The sequence below is a fragment of the Centropristis striata genome, chromosome 19, assembly GCF_030273125.1.
Source record: "Centropristis striata isolate RG_2023a ecotype Rhode Island chromosome 19, C.striata_1.0, whole genome shotgun sequence".
NCBI lineage: Eukaryota > Metazoa > Chordata > Actinopteri > Perciformes > Serranidae > Centropristis > Centropristis striata.
The window spans coordinates 22,665,668-22,677,675 of NC_081535.1; positions in this window are offsets into that span (position 1 = coordinate 22,665,668).

The window sequence follows — 12,008 nt, forward strand, 5'->3', positions numbered from 1 at the left end:
TTATTATTATTGATGCATTCATGTAAGCAATGTTTTAATTTTGTGAAGATAGAGCTTATTTTAATATACAGTTATGAGGTTTAATTAAAAAAAGGAAGTCTGATCACATTTTAATTGATCAAGTTTTTAATGTAAAATTTTGACCTGCCAAGTAACTAAAGGTGGCAGCTAAATATAGTGAAGTAAAAAGCACAGTATTTGCCTGTACTGTACTGTTGCCTATAAATGTACTTAGTTACATTCCACCACTGGTCGTGAAAATACTGTACCAACTGTTGTTTATGTTGTTTTCATGACTTGATTGATGTCCTGTTTCTGTTACAGTTGCTCAACCTTAAAGTGGAGCTTGAGCTTAATGTCATAATATTTCATAAATCCTCAAGCAGCTGTTGCATATAATGTAAACACTGTAGGCTTTCTATCGTAACTAGATCTATTTAATGTTCTCTCCAAGGTGTTATGTTTACACACTAAGAAATAGGAGTAGACATTGATTGTTTTTGCAAAACATTAGGGTGTTGTATTTTTTTGTGGTATGATGAATATCTTGTATGACAGGATATAAAGGTTACATATTATTATAATTTGCTACAGGTCTACCTAAGCAGAGCATTATGAATCAACCACTGTGCTTATCCTCGTCCTTGTCCTTGGAGTGTCTTTTAGTACAACTGAACAAGACATTTTTAAATTACCAAAATGTTCAAATAAACATGGCAGACAAGTTCACAGGTTTTAATATATACACAGAGCTGTGGATACATTTTGTTTTGCTTCTATCCTGACTGACAGCTCGCTGTGTTAGCTACGTGTCAATCAAAGGTAGCCACGCCCCAAATCATCCATCTTCTTCTAAATGGGACCATTATTTACACAATTAACATCATATTGTATTGAAAAAGACCTGACTGGAACTAGTGATTGAGACCATATATTGCCACAATCATTTTTTATGAGGTAGTAAATCAAGTGGGAAGTCATCTCATTTTTTATTGAGATAGATAGGACCGGAGTTCTTTTGCAACCACTCTTAGTGACCCCTGTTGGATTTTTGAAAGATTGCAGGCTGAAGGAACTTCTGGGTTTGCTTCACTGCTCAGACCTGGAGGTTGCTGCCTGACGAGTATGAATTTGTGATAAAATTATCATAAAACTGTATTGGGCCATTGTGCTACACATAGTTTGCTAACTTGATACTGTGGCCACTGGTCCAGGAAAGTATTGTTGGCATCATGTAGTGTGTAAATCCTGTGTGATATACAATACAAGATATCTACGGGTGTTGGTATTGTCTGCATGTTGCGATCCTGGAATGCAGCCCATAAGTGTAAATCCTGTATGATGTTTGATAAAAGATATTTACAGGTGTTCACATTGTCTTTCAGGTTGTGATCACAGACTGTAGCCTGTCAGTGTAAATCCTGTGTGAGATAGAGGTGTTTCCAACACATCGTACACTAAAGACCTTTGGCCTTTGTTTGACTACTGGATTGCGGTGTTTGGATGGAGTGTGGGGTGCAGGAGGGGCCTCTAAGGTTTGGTGTCCAGGGGCCTCCACATTTTTAATCCATGCCTGTTGACTGGTGTTATAGTTAAACAACTTACCGTGTTAAATGGTGATTCTGCTGAGTGTGCGGTGGCTGCTTGCAGAGGTGTCAGTTGTTGAAAACACGACCAGAACTTTTCAATATCCTTATAAAACCCTTCAAGCTTACATTAAACAATTTGAAATACATGTACTCATTTTGTGTGCTTGCTTGCAAAAGCACACTAACTACTATTCACCGGGTATATTTTTATTCTTCCGTTTCTTCCGTGTCATTTTTCGGTCGACTACTCCTCCCAGAGTTTTTGCCACACATACACAAAAAAGGTATCAAATCGACCGGCTCGCCCATGACAAGTGTGCTATGACTTTTATAAGGGTTTCGACAAACGGTTTTCAAATTATTGGGCAAAAACACGTCAAAACATCCCCCCAATGTAACCCTATGGAGAGTCTAGAGTGGTGATGTCATCAAGCAGAGTGGAGAGGGAGAGAACGAATTGTCAAAAAATATATTTGAAAACTGCGCTCCAGGCCGCAGATTTCACTTTACAGAAATAATATATACATAGAAACGTAGGAAAATTTGTCCTCTCACTCACAATCCTCTGGTAAAGCTGTCAGAGTTATATTTCGGGCGTAGGACGCACAGATGCGCCAACAACACGCACAAACCATAGACATATATACATAGACTCCGCATTGAGTGCTGAAGCGTACGTCGACGTCGCCGCCATCTTGGATGTGGCAAAGTGGAGAAGCGGAGACAGCGAGAAGATGCCTCATTCATGTGCTGCAAGGAAATGTACCAACAGATTTACAATACAAACCCGATCGCATGGCCTTACCTTTCACAGGTAAGAATCAAAAAATACTTTTGATTGTATCTGGCTATTATAACGTCATTTTACGAACAGAAATTGCTGATTTTGGCTAATACTATGAAGTCCCGCGCATAATACTAATAAGATAGATTACTTTATTCATCCCCGAAGGGAAATTCGGTTGTCACAGCAGTCCGGTATTCAAGTACAATAAAATACAATAGAATAAAATAAAATACTGAGGTAGCATAAATAAAAAACAACAATAGAAAAAACACTGGATAGAACAAGGACACTTAAGAAGTTAAAAAAGCAGATCAGTTGGTAGGTTGGCAAGATGATGGTAATTATAATTATACTGCTGATATGATGGCAGCAATGCTATAGTGACTAGACGGTATATAATTATAATAATAGTACAGTATATAATATAAAATATATGCAATAATAAATAGTAAAAATATAAAATAAAATAATTATAAATAAAATAGTATGATATATAATATATAGTATGATATATAATATATAAATATATAATAATAGTAATAGTAATAATAATAAATAAGGCCGGTATAATAATAATAATGGTAGTATATTACAGTATATAGTAATAATAATAATAGTAATGTCAGCAACAGTACATATAATAATAATAATAATAAATAAATAAATAAAAATAAATAAAAATAATAATAATAATAGTAACGTAATAGTAACTTGCACACACACACAGACTGCAATTGTATAGCTGTATAGATATGTATTCTCATCAATGCCCCCTGTGTAGATATACTGTATATATGTTCATCAATGTGAATATAAAAACGATTAATCAAATCAGTTAAATGTAAACGTTAGTGCTCTTTATTCAGAAAACCCTCATGTCACATCTACATTTCAGGATCTGGTTATTATAGACACAGATTAAATGTTAAATTTCAATATGTAATGTTGCTCCGCTGTTCGATCTGCCCTCTGTCTGCTCTGCTCTCTGTCTCTCTATCTCTCTATGTGTGTGTGCGCGGCGCTGACTCGCCCACTAGGCAGCCTTTTGGTAATTACGTCTCGCAAAGTTGTGTGCAAAGCGCCGGTCAATTTACGTGCACGTGTACTGGTCCTATGAAAAACATTGAACACCGGACATTCTTGTGAATTTATAAAACCCGGCCGGACGCCCCGGACAGGACGTAAAAAGTGGATATGTCCGGGCAAAAGAGGACGCTTGGTCACCCTAAACATAAGGAGTAAACATTTATAATCATCACTTTAAAAGTTACATACTTTGTTTTTGGTGCCTATTTGTTTCCCAGATATATTAGTGGGTGTGTGTGAATGGGTGAATAAGAGGCATTAACTTAAAGCACTTTGTAGAAAGGCGCTTTATGAAGTTCAGTCCGTTTCCTTTCATTAGTTTACAGGCAGATCTGCCACATCCAATATGGCGGACGCGCTGACGTATTGCAGCAACGGACCAACCTGCTCAATGCGGAGTCTATGTATATGTCTATGGTCTCCACCAGCAGTTCATTTCAGTTGATTGCTCTGCTGTGATTGGTCAACTCCACCTGGCCACCTGGTTGCTTAGCTACCAAAGCCTCCCCCCTACCCCCCCTCCCTCCTCCAAGACAGACATTCTAATTTAAAGGACATGGCGTTTTTTCATAAAGCATGATACCTTATAACTTGACCATACATTGTCCAATCTGCCTCAAACTTGTCATGCATGATGATGGTTCATCACTGACCAGTTCTACATAACAATATTTAATAAATTCCCGCCCTTTTTGATTAGCCACGCCCCCTTTCATAACTAATAAACTGTCCTAGAAACTTGTATAAGGTGTCAGATTACTCGGCATAGAGTTCCTGTTTAATAGGTGGTTGATTACCCCGCCCCTTTTGATTAGCCACGCCCCCTTTTACTAACTAATGAACCGTTTGTCCTAGAAACTTGTATGAGGTGTCTGTGAACTCAGGACAGAGTCCCTGTTTAACTGCTGATTTAATCAATGAGAATCAAGGGCCAGAGGCAAGCACACAATCAAAATTTCTTTAGAAATTTTCTAGTTTGTGTTTATTATCAACTTCAACTGTTATTTTAAGTTATTATGAGCAACTGTGGGTGATTTTGGCTTAAATTCACCAGTTTATGTAACACTCAATCTTGAATGTTAATGCAACATGTCAAACTGAAAAAACAGCAAAAACTTATATAAAAAAAAACAAACCCTTAGAAATAGGAAAAATGAACCTGAATTTAATTTTTTTATTTTGAAAAAGGAAGTAGTTGATTTTATTCTGTGTGAACTGAACAGTTAAACGTGCACACAACTTGTTTGTTTTGAGGGTTCAATAAGGGGTCCAAAAGAAATAATCTGTCTGTGACATTATGGTTATCTGTAGAGTAACCCTGGATGGTGGTTATGAAGATGGAGCTCGACCTTGCCACCATTTTTTAAATTAACTCTCAAAGTGTTGAACCTTTGGTTATCAAAATACCCCCTCAGTGTTAATCTATGAAGAAAGCAGGAATAAAGCACAAAGAGGTGTTTAGTCAAAGATGTTTTCACCTTGCTGTAACATTCAACGACTCACCGGTGTGTGTGTGTGTGTGTGTGTGTGTGTGTATGCTTGCATTTGTACAAGCTGGCTAATGCAACTGTTATCATTATCTCAGAGTGCAGCGCAATTAAGACGTTCACATCTCGTGCTTCGTTCAGCATATTAGTGCGATGGGACTGGCCAGAGGAGAGACAGCTTTGATGGTTTATCTTGGAGGTTAGTTAAAATCACACTGACTTGCTGTTTTGGCACAATGCTGAAAAAATACCTCCATGATAACCTTAATTAACATTTATATTCAGACACTGATGTATTTTACAGATCAAGCTATTTATCTTAGATTTTGCCTGACCACTGTTTTTTCCACAACATGTTCTATCCCGAGGCTGCACTATTTACTTTTGCTTTTTGTGTATTTTGTGTTCTAGACTCACCTTGCTGAGGAAGGAAGATATAAGGGCATATATGAATATTTTCCTATTATTATTACTTGAGATTTCAACCCACCAAAGCATATTTAACCCCCCTTGGTAGAGCTTCAGTGAACTAAATACCTGCAGTACACATTTGAGAGGATGATACAAGTATTTGCTTGATTATCTGCTTCAAATTAAAGTTATTTTCATGGAAGAGCATATTTATTCTTATGCAGAAATAGGCTTGCTCAAAAAAATATGCGCCCAAACACACACAAACACACTCTGTCCTCCATCAGGACATATAAGACACAGCATGTCCCAACCAGCAGGCTGTCACTTCTACTAAAATTCTCGGTTTGTTTAGCTGGAGCCTCATGCATGCAAGATAAATTGATTTTTAAAATAAAAATCACAGTGATGCTCACTCTGGTTTCCCCAGTGAGGCCTCTGTCACACTGATTACAATTGTTTGTCTCTGTGATATTGACCTTCCATTACCAACCAGGGTGAGGGCAGGGTTGATCTTGTCTTTGCACTTTAAAAATTAAACACACATGCTGATTCATAATGCATTATGTTGCATTGTATGCGCAAAATCAAAGCTTGTATATTGTTCTCTGTAAAACAACGTGTAATGCGATTCAGAGGGACCGCTGCTTGTTTATGTGAATGAGTTAGAAGAGACAAACGGTAAGAGACAAAGATGAATAGGTATAAGCTTATTATTTACATTGACATGATTATGCATGGTGTCCTCCGCCACATCCTCTGAATAAAATTACTTTCCATTATCGCTGGATTGTATGAAAATTCACGGCTAATGCTAGAAGGTGCTCGATGTGTGTGGACAGAGTCAGGAGAGTGGCACTGCATTAGCATAACATCAATGTCAAGCTTACATCCCTGAATGGAGCTAATCAGTATTCCTACTGTCATATTAGTGTGGCACTCAGAATCTAAAACATACAGGTATTTGGTAATATCACCAATCAGCCATGTCTATATGTGCTGCAGTCACACTCTAATGGAATTTTAGAGAAATATGAAAATGCACCTCTGCTGTCCACAAGGGTAAATTATAAATGAGCAAAGGCTGGAACAGGTGATGTTCTGTAATGAGCCTGCACATTATCTCTGTTTGTTGTGAGTAGGACGATGGTTATGTATCTTGTATCATGAAAGAGCTCCAGCAACATGTTCTGTATGCAGGCACCAGTACAGGTATAACTCAGACTATTCTCTGCTTGCATTATATTCTGCACAAGAATGAATTGCAAATCATCGTCTGCATTATACATGTCTACTGTAATATGCAGCATATGGGAAGGTAATGGAAATAAGTCGGTCACTTACTTCACCATCTATAGTAAAGTGCTGCTGGGTGGTGTTGTTATACATGCCGGACCATGATTCATCACCAACACAGACTCTCATATCTCTACATTTTCATACACACTCCTTTCTAACTCTCTGCCATTAATTCATTACAGTACATCACCTGATTTGATGCATATGTTGTTGGATTATGAGATAATTGCGAATAATGGGTCCCTGGGAACAAGTGTACAGTAAAAACAGCACAATAACTAGAAATAAATGAATGAATTATGTGGTTGTTATCAGGCTATTGAATGGGCGGTTGTCATCCTCCTATAAGAATGGGCCCCTCTAAAGTCCTAAAGATAAACTGAGGTGATAAACACTAAAAATGTTTAACAATGGTTTCTTTCTTTTGACGTATTCCAAGTAGATATTGAGGTAATTTCTTCGACTGTTGTTATTGATATGCCTATTTCAGGCAGTTGTAGAATCCTATAGATAGCCAATCATTACAACAATGGACTGTACTTCTGTAGCACTTTTCTGGTCTTTGCGACCACTCCAAGCACGTTAGCACTACAGACAGCCCATTCACATATACACATTTATACTGGTGGCCAAAGCTACCCGACATGGTGCCATCTGCCACCATCAGGAATTCATTCATACACTAGAAATAAATGAATGATTTGGTTGTTATCAGACTATTGAATGGGATCAGCGGTTATCATCGCCCTATAACAATGAAAGTCATAAAGATAAACTGAGGTGATAAACACTACAAATGTGGAACAATGGTTTCTTTCTTTTGACATATTTATAGTGGATGTCAAGGGAATTTCTTCAGTTTTTTCAAAAGGGACTGTTTCAGGCAGTTGTAGAATCCTCTAGATAGCCAATGATAACAGCAATAGACTGCACTTGTATGGCGCTTTTCTAGTCTTTGCGACCACTCAAAAAACTACAGACAGCCCATTCACACAAGCATTCATACTGGAGGCTACCCTACATGGTGCCACCTGTCACTATCAGGAATTCATTCAAACACACGCAGCAGCATCGGGAGCAATTTGCCCAAGGATACTTCGACAAGTCAGGGACTGAACCGCCAACCTTCCGATCAATGGGCGCGCATTGGTGCTCAGACCATCCACTGACCTTCTGTTGTCCATGCTGCAATTCCGTCCGTGCAAAATATTGCAAATTCGGTTCTCCATCCATGTATTGTACCCTATAAGGGGTCTTTACTTTGTGCCCGTCTTCTTGGGGTTGAGTATAAATGTTTAAAAAAAATGTTTCCAATTGACAATAATGAACACACTTAGAGATTAAATAGCAGGATGGAGCTGGATGCAGCAGTAAGAAACCATGTGTCTCCAGATTTGGTGATTTAGCATTTTTCAAATAAACTGAAGAGTTTTTTTATGGGTTGAGAATTTTTCCTTCTGTGAAGGCTGTTTTTTCTTTTGTACCTCATAAAAACTTAACATTTTTCACAAGACAGTGATGAAAAATTATGAGGCAAAAAGCAACTGGAAGAGGAAAAAAATGTAAGAAATAAATAAATAAATAAAATATAAACTCCTCCAACTAATCCTTTATGCAGAAACACGCATGCTGAGATCCATCCCATGCATATACAGAACAGTAATGTCTCTGTGAGCTTTCAGCATGGACTAATAAAACCACCAGAGTGCCATGCTATGCTCTCTGTGGAGAAAAAGTATATTTCACTCAGCGTTGCTTCAGTGCGATTAACATTTTCTCCGCCTCTCAACTCTTTATTATAAAACTGTACATGGACTTGCAATAATATTTTCATTTTAATGTTTTATGTAAAAGTAAAATGATTAAGGAGCAAATTCACGTATTCCCCAGATCATCATTGCTGCTTATCATATGTAATGAATATGTATTATTTTATCTAACTAATGGGAGCAATGGCAGACAGTTTGATTTGATAAAATTAATATGAGGGTCTTTGTTGGTGTTGAATCATGCTCCATGTATATGACATTACTTTACTATCTTACTTACTATATTAAGTTAGGTGACCAAATAATTCCCATTACTTCCCCATATGCTGCACATTACAGCATGCGTGTGTAATGCAGACAATGATTAACAATTCACTATTTGTATATTTAAAATGGTGCCTATACACCATTTTAAACATGCTACATAGCAACCCATAGTCACTGAATCATCAGTGCAAAAGCGTGAACACTGCAGCCTTTGCTGCTTTCCAGCATTTCTGTTGTCATTTTGTGCAATGAATGGGTGGAAGGCAACCTTTATTCCATTCATTATATTGTGGCAGCTACTTCTTTTACTCCATTATAATACATGCATGATTCTTTAAAGTGGCTATAATTTTTATAATGCCAATATACCTTTTCAAATGACACCGTGAAATATCTATGGATCACCTGGGTGATCCATAGATATTTCACAGACGAATATCACCTGGATTGTAGCTCTCTTTGGCTTTTCTAGCTAGGTGTAACTGTGAGGCCCACTCAGTGTCATTTAGCTGCAACAGGTGGCATTTTTTATGACAGTATACTCTACCTGCTCAGCAGCAAACAGCAGACAAAATCAGAGACAAGCTGGTGAACATGGTAGGCAAATATTTCCCCCAGGATTTGGTGGAGACCAAAAACAAAGCTAAAAGAGTGAACTTCAACTGTGGCTAACGCCATATCAATTCATAATATGATGGTGATTTCTATGTCAGTGTTGTGTTAGCCGCTTGTTCTTACTGCCCTCCTGTGGCAAAACAAGTTAACGCAGATTTAACAAATTCAGTGCATATGTTTAATTTGACTAAATATAAAACAAACACTACATATTTACACTGCTCTGTAGCCATGTGTATGACCACACGTGTTGAACGGTGATGATGGTAAATGGAGTGCACTTATATAGCGCTTTTATCCAAAGCGCTTTACACTACACACTACGCTCATTCACCCATTCACACACACATTCATACTGGTGGCCGAGGCTACCAGGGCACACTGGTGCCACCTGCCACCATTAGGAATTCATTCACACACAGATGAACGCAGCATCGGGAGCAATTTGGGGTTCAGTATCTTGCACAAGGATACTTCGACATGTAGGCTGCCATGGTTGGGGATCGAACCACCAACCTTCTGATCAGTAGATGACCACTCTACCAACTGAGCCACAGCCACCCGCGATGGTCACAGTTTGACCCTCTTGAAAATGTGAGATGCATAATCCAACGCTGGGAGGGTGCAATGGTCATTCCTACAATCATGGTTGTGTATGCCACAGAGAGGTTGAATTGCTCAGTGTCAGTACAATGGAAAGTAAGCGTTATTGAACTGAACACCTATTACCCCTTGACTTGCCTTTACTGACTGCAGTTAAACGCATGTTGGCTTTTTATTCTGTATTATGCACAACATGCCAACTTTTTAATCTCCCCTTGGGGGAAAATAAATAGATTTTACTTCAATTAAATGATATTGCTTTGGATTGGAGTTCTAAAATAAATAAATTAATAAAAATAACCTAGGGTCAGTGGGCAGTAGAGAGCTGTGACAGCAAAAAGAAAACCACTTCTGTGAGTTTCCACTTTGGATGACAATAGAAGAAGCATTTTCCACATCTGCCAGCTCTCCGTGCCTCTGATGACAGATTTTAATGGATACCTGCAACTTTAGCACAAAGTGTGAACAACAAAGCGATGATGGAGCAGAGAAGCAGACTTAGGACAGGTTTTAGAAAATCCTGGGAAGGAGAAAAATCCTCTGATGGTCATGTTAAACAAAGTTCAATGCATGATTTATTATTATATTATCTGATGTATTAGCAGTAATATTTAAGTTCTCACTTTGCATTGTTGCTAAATAATTCACTTTAAGATAGCAGGGTTGTACACATACATTTATGTGTATCTTAAAATGACGAACAAATCAATTTACAATAATTCTGCTTATCGTTTTATCCTATATTATTTAAAATGTGCTCATGCTGACCGAACACATCTTTCATTAATGTCAGTGAAACAGAACAACAAAATAAATAGTATCTCAGTGAAATTAAAAGTCATTTTTATTAAGCAGATACGGATCCAAAAGCCTCCAAAATGTGACAATTTAAAAACTTTTTTATTTGCTATTTTATGTTACCTGGACATATTTTAAAGGGTTTTGTTTCTGTAAAAGAAAAAGTTTTATAAAGATTATTACATTAAATTAAATTCCTTTTTCAGTAATATTTCATAACAGGTCACCCTTCAAATCATATTAAATTCCTAGAAACCCTATGTGCCTCCAAGTTGCTCCTGCAGTCATACAGACCTGTGTAACAGCTGACAGCTTGTGAACAGCTTAAAGAATACCAGATAATGGTCACGACATTTCCAGGCTGCAAAGCATGCTGGGGCAGTGCACTGGGCAGCAAAAATGACATGTCAAGCCACTTTGCTGCCTAAAAGGATCAACAGCTACTTGTCTGCCTGCCACTTGCACAGCAGCTTTGCCTCCTGGCAGACAATGCTTATTGCTTAGCATTCTTTAAGCTGTCGAGAAGCTACTGTATATAACAATGTTTGGCTGTTTGCAAGGCTCAGTGTCATTTTGGTGCTTAGCCTCGTGTCCCGCCATATTGTTTTGCCGCTTGGCAGGCCTCTCAAATATCTACAGAAGCCTTGAAGCTATGTATTATTATTTTCTCTGTGGGAGATGGTGATTTTGTTGTTTCCTAGGCTGGCATGTAATACTTCACTGCAGACGTTGTAAAGTAGTCTTTAGGTTGAAGGGAACTGTCTCGAGAACAAGCTTGAGAATATTCATAAAATTTATAGCATGCCATAACAGAAACATAAAGAAAATATATCATTATATTGTATATACACTGTTCATTGGCTGTGTTCTGAATATCAAAGCTGATTCATTAGTTTCAAAAGGCAGCTTATTTACAATGATAAGAGTTAAAATATAAAGGGTGAGTGAAGGTTGAATTTCCTGCTGATAGTGAGACGACATCTTTGTATATCTCTTACGTATGTATGTTAAATTTGAAGCTATATAACCAACAAAAAATGCCCCCCCCCCCCCCCCCCCCCCCCCCCCCCATTGCCATTATTGACCAGTACACCCCAACAAGATCTCCAACCTAAATGACAGAATAGGCCATTTCTTAATACCACTTATAACGACACATATGAGCATTTCACAGCCTGCGGTACAGCAGATCGTTCTAAAAGAAAAAAAAGCACTTCATTTTACATACACGTATAGTTCGTGATTATAAAAAAGGCTGCAGTTTCTTTGAATTTAGGCTACAAAACCACTGACCTAG